The following is a 16272-nucleotide window of genomic DNA, read 5'->3' as shown; positions in this document are numbered from 1 at the left end:
TCATTGTAATGACATCACAGTCAGAGAAATTCCTATGCTAAATAACAATCACAGCTCCTCGCCGGGCACTGTGGCTTGTGCCTGTAATCCCAGCTACATGGGAGGCTGAGGCTGTTGGAGTGCTTGAGGCCAGGAGTTCTGGTCCGTACTGAGCTATGTTGAACGGGTGTCCACATTAAGATCAGCATCAATATGGTGACTCTGGGGGAGCTCAGATATACCAGGTTGCTTAAAGAGGGGTGAACCGGCCCAGGTTGGAAACAGAGCAGGTCAAATCCCCCATGCTGATCAGTAGTGGGATTGCACCTGTGAATAGCCAGTGTGGAGCAACCTAGCCAACAAAGCATGACACAGTCTCTTTATTATGTTTCATTACTTTAGGATGGAATTATACCAGAGTGGTCAATATTATTTATTACATTTTATATATAGCAGCATGAACAATACAGCTCTATTGTATTGTTATTACCAGTTTCCTTGCTTTGTACTATTAAGTATTTTACATTATAAATTAATTATTTGATTGTGTCCATCTTTTGTATGCAAACAGGACAATGACCTTTAGGGTGAACCATTTCCTATTGATCATATACAGTCCCAAATTTCTTGCAGAACATACACAGTGAATATATTTATGAAATTGTATTTTTTAATCATCTTCTTGTAGTCATAATAGAGTTATGATACAATGTATGGTATGATAAACCATATATATTTGATGAGAAATCAGTAGGCTAGTCCCCTACCTGCACATCTACCACATTCACTACTTCAGCTTCATGCACATGTCCTGTCAGATCAAATATGTCAGCACAGAGTATTTAAGTTGTCATGAGTGCTGTTCTTGTGGGTGTCAGTGACTTGTCAGCCAGTGATATCATGTCATTAAGGAATGTTTGGATTCTTGTGATGTGGATGGAGTGCGGGATATATGGTTGGGGATATAGAAAATAATTTGAGGAGGTGAGTTAGAGGTTAATGGGATGCCACAGAGCAATACCTACATAGTGGAACAAACTTTAATGAAATGACCATTGCAAATAATGAATAAGTGTTTTTGGGATTCAATTGCACTACCATGAGCAGAGCATGATTATTGATATAGAATATTCACTCACAATGCTGAATAAAGACTACACCCAATCTAAATTAGCCTTTGCCTGTGAACATATAAAGAATGTAGTTACAGGAGTGGCCAGTAGATGGCATTGATAAGCTGCTTTCTCATTGTAATGACATCACAGTCAGAGAAATTCCTATGCTAAATAACAATCACAGCTCCTTGCCGGGCACTGTGGCTTGTGCCTGTAATCCCAGCTACATGGGAGGCTGAGGCTGTTGGAGTGCTTGAGGCCAGGAGTTCTGGTCCGTACTGAGCTATGTTGAACGGGTGTCCACATTGAGATCAGCATCAATATGGTGACTCTGGGGGAGCTCAGAGATACCAGGTTGCTTAAAGAGGGGTGAACCGGCCCAGGTTGGAAACAGAGCAGGTCAAATCCCCCATGCTGATCAGTAGTGGGATTGCACCTGTGAATAGCCAGTGTGGAGCAGCCTAGCCAACAAAGCATGACACAGTCTCTTTATTATGTTTCATTACTTTAGGATGGAATTATACCAGAGTGGTCAATATTATTTATTACATTTTATATATAGCAGCATGAACAATACAGCTCTATTGTATTGTTATTACCAGTTTCCTTGCTTTGTACTATTAAGTATTTTACATTGTAAATTAATTATTTGATTGTGTCCATCTTTTGTATGCAAACAGGACAATGACCTTTAGGGTGAACCATTTCCTATTGATCATATACAGTCCCAAATTTCATACAGAACATACACAGTGAATATATTTATGAAATTGTATTTTTTTATCATCTTCTTGTAGTCATAATAGAGTTATGATACAATGTATGGTATGATAAACCATATATATTTGATGAGAAATCAGTAGGCTAGTCCCCTACCTGCACATCTACCACATTCACTACTTCAGCTTCATGCACATGTCCTGTCAGATCAAATATGTCAGCACAGAGTATTTAAGTTGTCATGAGTGCTGTTCTTGTTGGTGTCATTGACTTGTCAGCCAGGGATATCATGTCATTAAGTAATGTTTGGCTTCTTGTGATGTGGATGGAGTGCGGGATATATGGTTGGGGATATAGAAAATAATGTGAGGAGGTGAGTTAGAGGTTAATGGGATGCCACAGAGCAATACCTACATAGTGGAACAAACTTTAATGAAATGACCATTGCAAATAATGAATAAGTGTTTTTGGGATTCAATAGCACTACCATGAGTAGAGCATGATTATTGATATAGAATATTTACTCACAATGCTGAATAAAGACTACACCCAATCTAAATTAGCCATTGCCTGTGAACAGATAAAGAATGTAGTTACAGGAGTGGCCAGTAGATGGCATTGATAAGCTGCTTTCTCTTTGTAACGACATCACAGTCAGAGAAATTCCTATGCTAAATAACAATCACAGCTCCTCACCGAGCACTGTGGCGTGTGCCTGTAATCCCAGCTACTTGGGAGGCTGAGGCTGTTGGAGTGCTTGAGGCCAGGAGTTCTGGTCCGTACTGAGCTATGTTGAACGGGTGTCCACATTAAGATCAGCATCAATATGGTGACTCTGGGGGAGCTCAGAGATACCAGGTTGCTTAAAGAGGGGTGAACCGGCCCAGGTTGGAAACAGAGCAGGTCAAATCCCCCATGCTGATCAGTAGTGGGATTGCACCTGTGAATAGCCAGTGTGGAGCAGCCTAGCCAACAAAGCATGACACAGTCTCTTTATTATGTTTCATTACTTTAGGATGGAATTATACCAGAGTGGTCAATATTATTTATTACATTTTATATATAGCAGCATGAACAAAACAGCTCCATTGTATTGTTATTACCAGTTTCCTAGCTTTGTATTATTAAGTATTTTACATTATAAATTCATAATTTGATTGTGTCCATCTTTTGTATGCAAACAGAATAATGACCTTCACGGTGAACCATTTCCTATTGATCATTTACAGTCCCAAATGTCATGCAGAACATACACAGTGAATATATTTATGAAATTGTATTTTTTAATCATCTTCTTGTAGTCATTATAGAGTAATGATACAATGTATGGTATGATAAACCATATATATTTGATGAGAAATCAGTAGGCTAGTCCCGTACCTGCACATCTACCACATTCACTACTTCAGCTTCATGCACATGTCCTGTCAGATCAAATATGTCAGCACAGAGTATTTAAGTTGTCATGAGTGCTGTTCTTGTGGGTGTCAGTGACTTGTCAGCCAGTGATATCATGTCATTAAGGAATGTTTGGCTTCTTGTGATGTGGATGGAGTGCGGGATATATGGTTGGGGATATAGAAAATAATGTGAGGAGGTGAGTTAGAGGTTAATGGGATGCCACAGAGCAATACCTACATAGTGGAACAAACTTTAATGAAATGACCATTGCAAATAATGAATAAGTGTTTTTGGGATTCAATAGCACTACCATGAGCAGAGCATGATTATTGATATAGAATATTCACTCACGATGCTGAATAAAGACTACACCCAATCTAAATTAGCCATTGCCTGTGAACATATAAAGAATGTAGTTACAGGAGTGGCCAGTAGATGGCATTGATAAGCTGCTTTCTCATTGTAATGACATCACAGTCAGAGAAATTCCTATGCTAAATAACAATCACAGCTCGTCGCCGGGCACTGTGGCTTGTGCCTGTAATCCCAGCTACATGGGAGGCTGAGGCTGTTGGAGTGCTTGAGGCCAGGAGTTCTGGTCCGTACTGAGCTATGTTGAACGGGTGTCCACATTAAGATCAGCATCAATATGGTGACTCTGGGGGAGCTCAGAGATACCAGGTTGCTTAAAGAGGGGTGAACCGGCCCAGGTTGGAAACAGAGCAGGTCAAATCCCCCATGCTGATCAGTAGTGGGATTGCACCTGTGAATAGCCAGTGTGGAGCAACCTAGCCAACAAAGCATGACACAGTCTCTTTATTATGTTTCATTACTTTAGGATGGAATTATACCAGAGTGGTCAATATTATTTATTACATTTTATATATAGCAGCATGAACAATACAGCTCTATTGTATTGTTATTACCAGTTTCCTTGCTTTGTACTATTAAGTATTTTACATTATAAATTAATTATTTGATTGTGTCCATCTTTTGTATGCAAACAGGACAATGACCTTTAGGGTGATCCATTTCCTATTGATCATATACAGTCCCAAATTTCATGCAGAACATACACAGTGAATATATTTATGAAATTGTATTTTTTAATCATCTTCTTGTAGTCATAATAGAGTTATGATACAATGTATGGTATGATAAACCATATATATTTGATGAGAAATCAGTAGGCTAGTCCCCTACCTGCACATCTACCACATTCACTACTTCAGCTTCATGCACATGTCCTGTCAGATCAAATATGTCAGCACAGAGTATTTAAGTTGTCATGAGTGCTGTTCTTGTGGGTGTCAGTGACTTGTCAGCCAGTGATATCATGTCATTAAGGAATGTTTGGATTCTTGTGATGTGGATGGAGTGCGGGATATATGGTTGGGGATATAGAAAATAATGTGAGGAGGTGAGTTAGAGGTTAATGGGATGCCACAGAGCAATACCTACATAGTGGAACAAACTTTAATGAAATGACCATTGCAAATAATGAATAAGTGTTTTTGGGATTCAATTGCACTACCATGAGCAGAGCATGATTATTGATATAGAATATTCACTCACAATGCTGAATAAAGACTACACCCAATCTAAATTAGCCTTTGCCTGTGAACATATAAAGAATGTAGTTACAGGAGTGGCCAGTAGATGGCATTGATAAGCTGCTTTCTCATTGTAATGACATCACAGTCAGAGAAATTCCTATGCTAAATAACAATCACAGCTCCTTGCCGGGCACTGTGGCTTGTGCCTGTAATCCCAGCTACATGGGAGGCTGAGGCTGTTGGAGTGCTTAAGGCCAGGAGTTCTGGTCCGTACTTAACTATGTTGAACGGGTGTCCACATTGAGATCAGCATCAATATGGTGACTCTGGGGGAACTCAGAGATACCAGGTTGCTTAAAGAGGGGTGAACCGGCCCAGGTTGGAAACAGAGCAGGTCAAATCCCCCATGCTGATCAGTAATGGGATTGCACCTGTGAATAACCAGTGTGGAGCAGCCTAGCCAACAAAGCATGACACAGTCTCTTTATTATGTTTCATTACTTTAGGATGGAATTATACCAGAGTGGTCAATATTATTTATTACATTTTATATATAGCAGCATGAACAATACAGCTCTATTGTATTGTTATTACCAGTTTCCTTGCTTTGTACTATTAAGTATTTTACATTGTAAATTAATTATTTGATTGTGTCCATCTTTTGTATGCAAACAGGACAATGACCTTTAGGGTGAACCATTTCCTATTGATCATATACAGTCCCAAATTTCATACAGAACATACACAGTGAATATATTTATGAAATTGTATTTTTTTTATCATCTTCTTGTAGTCATAATAGAGTTATGATACAATGTATGGTATGATAAACCATATATATTTGATGAGAAATCAGTAGGCTAGTCCCCTACCTGCACATCTACCACATTCACTACTTCAGCTTCATGCACATGTCCTGTCAGATCAAATATGTCAGCACAGAGTATTTAAGTTGTCATGAGTGCTGTTCTTGTTGGTGTCAGTGACTTGTCAGCCAGGGATATCATGTCATTAAGTAATGTTTGGCTTCTTGTGATGTGGATGGAGTGCGGGATATATGGTTGGGGATATAGAAAATAATGTGAGGAGGTGAGTTAGAGGTTAATGGGATGCCACAGAGCAATACCTACATAGTGGAACAAACTTTAATGAAATGACCATTGCAAATAATGAATAAGTGTTTTTGGGATTCAATAGCACTACCATGAGTAGAGCATGATTATTGATATAGAATATTTACTCACAATGCTGAATAAAGACTACACCCAATCTAAATTAGCCTTTGCCTGTGAACATATAAAGAATGTAGTTACAGGATTGGCCAGTAGATGGCATTGATAAGCTGCTTTCTCATTGTAATGACATCACAGTCAGAGAAATTCCTATGCTAAATAACAATCACAGCTCCTCACCGAGCACTGTGGCGTGTGCCTGTAATCCCAGCTACATGGGAGGCTGAGGCTGTTGGAGTGCTTGAGGCCAGGAGTTCTGGTCCGTACTGAGCTATGTTGAACGGGTGTCCACATTAAGATCAGCATCAATATGGTGACTCTGGGGGAGCTCAGAGATACCAGGTTGCTTAAAGAGGGGTGAACCGGCCCAGGTTGGAAACAGAGCAGGTCAAATCCCCCATGCTGATCAGTAGTGGGATTGCACCTGTGAATAGCCAGTGTGGAGCAGCCTAGCCAACAAAGCATGACACAGTCTCTTTATTATGTTTCATTACTTTAGGATGGAATTATACCAGAGTGGTCAATATTATTTATTACATTTTATATATAGCAGCATGAACAAAACAGCTCCATTGTATTGTTATTACCAGTTTCCTAGCTTTGTATTATTAAGTATTTTACATTATAAATTCATAATTTGATTGTGTCCATCTTTTGTATGCAAACAGAATAATGACCTTCACGGTGAACCATTTCCTATTGATCATTTACAGTCCCAAATGTCATGCAGAACATACACAGTGAATATATTTATGAAATTGTATTTTTTAATCATCTTCTTGTAGTCATTATAGAGTAATGATACAATGTATGGTATGATAAACCATATATATTTGATGAGAAATCAGTAGGCTAGTCCCGTACCTGCACATCTACCACATTCACTACTTCAGCTTCATGCACATGTCCTGTCAGATCAAATATGTCAGCACAGAGTATTTAAGTTGTCATGAGTGCTGTTCTTGTGGGTGTCAGTGACTTGTCAGCCAGTGATATCATGTCATTAAGGAATGTTTGGCTTCTTGTGATGTGGATGGAGTGCGGGATATATGGTTGGGGATATAGAAAATAATGTGAGGAGGTGAGTTAGAGGTTAATGGGATGCCACAGAGCAATACCTACATAGTGGAACAAACTTTAATGAAATGACCATTGCAAATAATGAATAAGTGTTTTTGGGATTCAATAGCACTACCATGAGCAGAGCATGATTATTGATATAGAATATTCACTCACGATGCTGAATAAAGACTACACCCAATCTAAATTAGCCATTGCCTGTGAACATATAAAGAATGTAGTTACAGGAGTGGCCAGTAGATGGCATTGATAAGCTGCTTTCTCATTGTAATGACATCACAGTCAGAGAAATTCCTATGCTAAATAACAATCACAGCTCGTCGCCGGGCACTGTGGCTTGTGCCTGTAATCCCAGCTACATGGGAGGCTGAGGCTGTTGGAGTGCTTGAGGCCAGGAGTTCTGGTCCGTACTGAGCTATGTTGAACGGGTGTCCACATTAAGATCAGCATCAATATGGTGACTCTGGGGGAGCTCAGAGATACCAGGTTGCTTAAAGAGGGGTGAACCGGCCCAGGTTGGAAACAGAGCAGGTCAAATCCCCCATGCTGATCAGTAGTGGGATTGCACCTGTGAATAGCCAGTGTGGAGCAACCTAGCCAACAAAGCATGACACAGTCTCTTTATTATGTTTCATTACTTTAGGATGGAATTATACCAGAGTGGTCAATATTATTTATTACATTTTATATATAGCAGCATGAACAATACAGCTCTATTGTATTGTTATTACCAGTTTCTCTGCTTTGTACTATTAAGTATTTTACATTATAAATTAATTATTTGATTGTGTCCATCTTTTGTATGCAAACAGGACAATGACCTTTAGGGTGATCCATTTCCTATTGATCATATACAGTCCCAAATTTTATGCAGAACATACACAGTGAATATATTTATGAAATTGTATTTTTTAATCATCTTCTTGTAGTCATAATAGAGTTATGATACAATGTATGGTATGATAAACCATATATATTTGATGAGAAATCAGTAGGCTAGTCCCCTACCTGCACATCTACCACATTCACTACTTCAGCTTCATGCACATGTCCTGTCAGATCAAATATGTCAGCACAGAGTATTTAAGTTGTCATGAGTGCTGTTCTTGTGGGTGTCAGTGACTTGTCAGCCAGTGATATCATGTCATTAAGGAATGTTTGGATTCTTGTGATGTGGATGGAGTGCGGGATATATGGTTGGGGATATAGAAAATAATGTGAGGAGGTGAGTTAGAGGTTAATGGGATGCCACAGAGCAATACCTACATAGTGGAACAAACTTTAATGAAATGACCATTGCAAATAATGAATAAGTGTTTTTGGGATTCAATTGCACTACCATGAGCAGAGCATGATTATTGATATAGAATATTCACTCACAATGCTGAATAAAGACTACACCCAATCTAAATTAGCCTTTGCCTGTGAACATATAAAGAATGTAGTTACAGGAGTGGCCAGTAGATGGCATTGATAAGCTGCTTTCTCATTGTAATGACATCACAGTCAGAGAAATTCCTATGCTAAATAACAATCACAGCTCCTTGCCGGGCACTGTGGCTTGTGCCTGTAATCCCAGCTACATGGGAGGCTGAGGCTGTTGGAGTGCTTAAGGCCAGGAGTTCTGGTCCGTACTTAACTATGTTGAACGGGTGTCCACATTGAGATCAGCATCAATATGGTGACTCTGGGGGAACTCAGAGATACCAGGTTGCTTAAAGAGGGGTGAACCGGCCCAGGTTGGAAACAGAGCAGGTCAAATCCCCCATGCTGATCAGTAATGGGATTGCACCTGTGAATAACCAGTGTGGAGCAGCCTAGCCAACAAAGCATGACACAGTCTCTTTATTATGTTTCATTACTTTAGGATGGAATTATACCAGAGTGGTCAATATTATTTATTACATTTTATATATAGCAGCATGAACAATACAGCTCTATTGTATTGTTATTACCAGTTTCCTTGCTTTGTACTATTAAGTATTTTACATTGTAAATTAATTATTTGATTGTGTCCATCTTTTGTATGCAAACAGGACAATGACCTTTAGGGTGAACCATTTCCTATTGATCATATACAGTCCCAAATTTCATACAGAACATACACAGTGAATATATTTATGAAATTGTATTTTTTTTATCATCTTCTTGTAGTCATAATAGAGTTATGATACAATGTATGGTATGATAAACCATATATATTTGATGAGAAATCAGTAGGCTAGTCCCCTACCTGCACATCTACCACATTCACTACTTCAGCTTCATGCACATGTCCTGTCAGATCAAATATGTCAGCACAGAGTATTTAAGTTGTCATGAGTGCTGTTCTTGTTGGTGTCAGTGACTTGTCAGCCAGGGATATCATGTCATTAAGTAATGTTTGGCTTCTTGTGATGTGGATGGAGTGCGGGATATATGGTTGGGGATATAGAAAATAATGTGAGGAGGTGAGTTAGAGGTTAATGGGATGCCACAGAGCAATACCTACATAGTGGAACAAACTTTAATGAAATGACCATTGCAAATAATGAATAAGTGTTTTTGGGATTCAATAGCACTACCATGAGTAGAGCATGATTATTGATATAGAATATTTACTCACAATGCTGAATAAAGACTACACCCAATCTAAATTAGCCTTTGCCTGTGAACATATAAAGAATGTAGTTACAGGATTGGCCAGTAGATGGCATTGATAAGCTGCTTTCTCATTGTAATGACATCACAGTCAGAGAAATTCCTATGCTAAATAACAATCACAGCTCCTCACCGAGCACTGTGGCGTGTGCCTGTAATCCCAGCTACATGGGAGGCTGAGGCTGTTGGAGTGCTTGAGGCCAGGAGTTCTGGTCCGTACTGAGCTATGTTGAACGGGTGTCCACATTAAGATCAGCATCAATATGGTGACTCTGGGGGAGCTCAGAGATACCAGGTTGCTTAAAGAGGGGTGAACCGGCCCAGGTTGGAAACAGAGCAGGTCAAATCCCCCATGCTGATCAGTAGTGGGATTGCACCTGTGAATAGCCAGTGTGGAGCAGCCTAGCCAACAAAGCATGACACAGTCTCTTTATTATGTTTCATTACTTTAGGATGGAATTATACCAGAGTGGTCAATATTATTTATTACATTTTATATATAGCAGCATGAACAATACAGCTCCATTGTATTGTTATTACCAGTTTCCTAGCTTTGTATTATTAAGTATTTTACATTATAAATTCATAATTTGATTGTGTCCATCTTTTGTATGCAAACAGAATAATGACCTTCAGGGTGAACCATTTCCTATTGATCATTTAGAGTCCCAAATGTCATGCAGAACATACACAGTGAATATATTTATGAAATTGTATTTTTTAATCATCTTCTTGTAGTCATTATAGAGTTATGATACAATGTATGGTATGATAAACCATATATATTTGATGAGAAATCAGTAGGCTAGTCCCCTACCTGCACATCTACCACATTCACTACTTCAGCTTCATGCACATGTCCTGTCAGATCAAATATGTCAGCACAGAGTATTTAAGTTGTCATGAGTGCTGTTCTTGTGGGTGTCAGTGACTTGTCAGCCAGTGATATCATGTCATTAAGGAATGTTTGGCTTCTTGTGATGTGGATGGAGTGCGGGATATATGGTTGGGGATATAGAAAATAATGTGAGTAGGTGAGTTAGAGGTTAATGGGATGCCACAGAGCAATACCTACATAGTGGAACAAACTTTAATGAAATGACCATTGCAAATAATGAATAAGTGTTTTTGGGATTCAATAGCACTACCATGAGCAGAGCATGATTATTGATATAGAATATTCACTCACGATGCTGAATAAATACTACACCCAATCTAAATTAGCCATTGCCTGTGAACATATAAAGAATGTAGTTACAGGAGTGGCCAGTAGATGGCATTGATAAGCTGCTTTCTCATTGTAATGACATCACAGTCAGAGAAATTCCTATGCTAAATAACAATCACAGCTCCTCGCCGGGCACTGTGGCTTGTGCCTGTAATCCCAGCTACTTGGGAGGCTGAGGCTGTTGGAGTGCTTGAGGCCAGGAGTTCTGGTCCGTACTGAGCTATGTTGAATGGGTGTCCACATTAAGATCAGCATCAATATGGTGACTCTGGGGGAGCTCAGAGATACCAGGTTGCTTAAAGAGGGGTGAACCGGCCCAGGTTGGAAACAGAGCAGGTCAAATCCCCCATGCTGATCAGTAGTGGGATTGCACCTGTGAATAGCCAGTGTGGAGCAACCTAGCCAACAAAGCATGACACAGTCTCTTTTTTATGTTTCATTACTTTAGGATGGAATTATACCAGAGTGGTCAATATTATTTATTACATTTTATATATAGCAGCATGAACAATACAGCTCTATTGTATTGTTATTACCAGTTTCCTTGCTTTGTACTATTAAGTATTTTACATTGTAAATTAATTATTTGATTGTGTCCATCTTTTGTATGCAAACAGGACAATGACCTTTAGGGTGAACCATTTCCTATTGATCATATACAGTCCCAAATTTCATACAGAACATACACAGTGAATATATTTATAAAATTGTATTTTTTAATCATCTTCTTGTAGTCATAATAGAGTTATGATACAATGTATGGTATGATAAACCATATATATTTGATGAGAAATCAGTAGGCTAGTCCCCTACCTGCACATCTACCACATTCACTACTTCAGCTTCATGCACATGTCCTGTCAGATCAAATATGTCAGCACAGAGTATTTAAGTTGTCATGAGTGCTGTTCTTGTGGGTGTCAGTGACTTGTCAGCCAGTGATATCATGTCATTAAGGAACGTTAGGCTTCATGTGATGTGGATGGAGTGTGGGATATATGGTTGGGGATATAGAAAATAATGTGAGGAGGTGAGTTAGAGGTTAATGGGATGCCACAGAGCAATACCTACATAGTGGAACAAACTTTAATGAAATTACCATTGCAAATAGTTAATAAGTGTTTTTGGGATTCAATAGCACTACCATGTGCAGTGCATGATTATTGATATAGAATATTCACTCACAATGCTGAATAAAGACTACACCCAATCTAAATTAGCCATTGCCTGTGAACATATAAAGAATGTAGTTACAGGAGTGGCCAGTAGATGGCATTGATAAGCTGCTTTCTCATTGTAATGACATCACAGTCAGAGAAATTCCTATGCTAAATAACAATCACAGCTCCTCGCCGGGCACTGTGGCGTGTGCCTGTAATTCCAGCTACATGGGAGGCTGAGGCTGTTGGAGTGCTTGAGGCCAGGAGTTCTGGTCCGTACTGAGCTATGTTGAACGGGTGTCCACATTAAGATCAGCATCAATATGGTGACTCTGGGGGAGCTCAGAGATACCAGGTTGCTTAAAGAGGGGTGAACCGGCCCAGGTTGGAAACAGAGCAGGTCAAATCCCCCATGCTGATCAGTAGTGGGATTGCACCTGTGAATAGCCAGTGTGGAGCAGCCTAGCCAACAAAGCAGGACACAGTCTCTTTGTTATGTTTCATTACTTTAGGATGGAATTATACCAGAGTGGTCAATATTATTTATTACATTTTATATATAGCAGCATGAACAATACAGCTCCATTGTACTGTTATTACCAGTTTCCTAGCTTTGTATTATTAAGTATTTTACATTATAAATTCATAATTTGATTGTGTCCATCTTTTGTATGCAAACAGAATAATGACCTTCAGGGTGAACCATTTCCTATTGATCATTTACAGTCCCAAATGTCATGCAGAACATACACAGTGAATATATTTATGAAATTGTATTTTTTAATCATCTTCTTGTAGTCATTATAGAGTTATGATACAATGTATGGTATGATAAACCATATATATTTGATGAGAAATCAGTAGGCTAGTCCCCTACCTGCACATCTACCACATTCACTACTTCAGCTTCATGCACATGTCCTGTCAGATCAAATATGTCAGCACAGAGTATTTAAGTTGTCATGAGTGCTGTTCTTGTGGGTGTCAGTGACTTGTCAGCCAGTGATATCATGTCATTAAGGAATGTTTGGCTTCTTGTGATGTGGATGGAGTGCGGGATATATGGTTGGGGATATAGAAAATAATGTGAGGAGGTGAGTTAGAGGTTAATGGGATGCCACAGAGCAATACCTACATAGTGGAACAAACTTTAATGAAATGACCATTGCAAATAATGAATAAGTGTTTTTGGGATTCAATAGCACTACCATGAGCAGAGCATGATTATTGATATAGAATATTCACTCACAATGCTGAATAAAGACTACACCCAATCTAAATTAGCCATTGCCTGTGAACATATAAAGAATGTAGTTACAGGAGTGGCCAGTAGATGGCATTGATAAGCTGCTTTCTCATTGTAATGACATCACAGTCAGAGAAATTCCTATGCTAAATAACAATCACAGCTCCTCGCCGGGCACTGTGGCTTGTGCCTGTAATCCCAGCTACATGGGAGGCTGCGGCTGTTGGAGTGCTTGAGGCCAGGAGTTCTGGTCCGTACTGAGCTATGTTGAATGGGTGTCCACATTAAGATCAGCATCAATATGGTGACTCTGGGGGAGCTCAGAGATACCAGGTTGCTTAAAGAGGGGTGAACCGGCCCAGGTTGGAAACAGAGCAGGTCAAATCCCCCATGCTGATCAGTAGTGGGATTGCACCTGTGAATAGCCAGTGTGGAGCAACCTAGCCAACAAAGCATGACACAGTCTCTTTATTATGTTTCATTACTTTAGGATGGAATTATACCAGAGTGGTCAATATTATTTATTACATTTTATATATAGCAGCATGAACAATACAGCTCCATTGTACTGTTATTACCAGTTTCCTAGCTTTGTATTATTAAGTATTTTACATTATAAATTCATAATTTGATTGTGTCCATCTTTTGTATGCAAACAGAATAATGACCTTCAGGGTGAACCATTTCCTATTGATCATTTACAGTCCCAAATGTCATGCAGAACATACACAGTGAATATATTTATGAAATTGTATTTTTTAATCATCTTCTTGTAGTCATAATAGAGTTATGATACAATGTATGGTATGATAAACCATATATATTTGATGAGAAATCAGTAGGCTAGTCCCCTACCTGCACATCTACCACATTCACTACTTCAGCTTCATGCACATGTCCTGTCAGATCAAATATGTCAGCACAGAGTATTTAAGTTGTCATGAGTGCTGTTCTTGTGGGTGTCAGTGACTTGTCAGCCAGTGATATCATGTCATTAAGGAATGTTTGGCTTCTTGTGATGTGGATGGAGTGCGGGATATATGGTTGGGGATATAGAAAATAATGTGAGGAGGTGAGTTAGAGGTTAATGGGATGCCACAGAGCAATACCTACATAGTGGAACAAACTTTAATGAAATGACCATTGCAAATAATGAATAAGTGTTTTTGGGATTCAATAGCACTACCATGAGCAGAGCATGATTATTGATATAGAATATTCACTCACAATGCTGAATAAAGACTACACCCAATCTAAATTAGCCATTGCCTGTGAACATATAAAGAATGTAGTTACAGGAGTGGCCAGTAGATGGCATTGATAAGCTGCTTTCTCATTGTAATGACATCACAGTCAGAGAAATTCCTATGCTAAATAACAATCACAGCTCCTCGCCGGGCACTGTGGCTTGTGCCTGTAATCCCAGCTACATGGGAGGCTGAGGCTGTTGGAGTGCTTGAGGCCAGGAGTTCTGGTCCGTACTGAGCTATGTTGAATGGGTGTCCACATTAAGATCAGCATCAATATGGTGACTCTGGGGGAGCTCAGAGATACCAGGTTGCTTAAAGAGGGGTGAACCGGCCCAGGTTGGAAACAGAGCAGGTCAAATCCCCCATGCTGATCAGTAGTGGGATTGCACCTGTGAATAGCCAGTGTGGAGCAACCTAGCCAACAAAGCATGACACAGGCTCTTTATTATGTTTCATTACTTTAGGATGGAATTATACCAGAGTGGTCAATATTATTTATTACATTTTATATATAGCAGCATGAACAATACAGCTCCATTGTATTGTTATTACCAGTTTCCTTGCTTTGTACTATTAAGTATTTTACATTGTAAATTAATTATTTGATTGTGTCCATCTTTTGTATGCAAACAGGACAATGACCTTTAGGGTGAACCATTTCCTATTGATCATATACAGTCCCAAATTTCATACAGAACATACACAGTGAATATATTTATGAAATTGTATTTTTTAATCATCTTCTTGTAGTCATAATAGAGTTATGATACAATGTATGGTATGATAAACCATATATATTTGATGAGAAATCAGTAGGCTAGTCCCCTACCTGCACATCTACCACATTCACTACTTCAGCTTCATGCACATGTCCTGTCAGATCAAATATGTCAGCACAGAGTATTTAAGTTGTCATGAGTGCTGTTCTTGTGGGTGTCATTGACTTGTCAGCCAGTGATATCATGTCATTAAGGAATGTTTGGCTTCTTGTGATGTGGATGGAGTGCGGGATATATGGTTGGGGATATAGAAAATAATGTGAGGAGGTGAGTTAGAGGTTAATGGGATGCCACAGAGCAATACCTACATAGTGGAACAAACTTTAATGAAATGACCATTGCAAATAATGAATAAGTGTTTTTGGGATTCAATAGCACTACCATGAGCAGAGCATGATTATTGATATAGATATAGAATATTCGGTACTTGTTTCCTAGAACGGCCACAATCGTGAGTGATCGTGGCTCTTAATTAAGGGACACGATCCTCACGATGTGGCCGATTTTTTACAATTTTTTCACTTTGATTGACAGAAATCGGGTCAATCGGTCGGTCGCGACCAATTAAAATCGGCCGCGATGCGACCGACCGATTGACCCGATTTTTCCATAGACTTCAATGTTAAAAAAACTTTTAACATTGAAATCGGGAGGATCGCGTCGGTCTTGTGCCATTATAATGGCACAAGATGAGATGGACTTGATTAAGTCCATCTCACATAGGGTAAAATGATAAAAAAGGTGAAATGGCCCAATATGACCCATTTCACATTTTTTATGTGCCCGCCATGACCCCACGATAGACGTCAACCCGAAGCGTGGCGAGCGCAGCGAGCCCGCGAGGGGCGGCGGTGCGCGTCCTACGACCTTTTCATTCCCCTACTAT

The sequence above is a fragment of the Crinia signifera genome, chromosome 12, assembly GCF_055691185.1.
Source record: "Crinia signifera chromosome 12, ASM5569118v1, whole genome shotgun sequence".
Classification (NCBI taxonomy): Eukaryota; Metazoa; Chordata; class Amphibia; order Anura; family Myobatrachidae; genus Crinia; species Crinia signifera.
The sequence above is the reverse complement of the archived record's forward strand: the minus strand, read 5'-3'. Positions refer to the sequence as shown.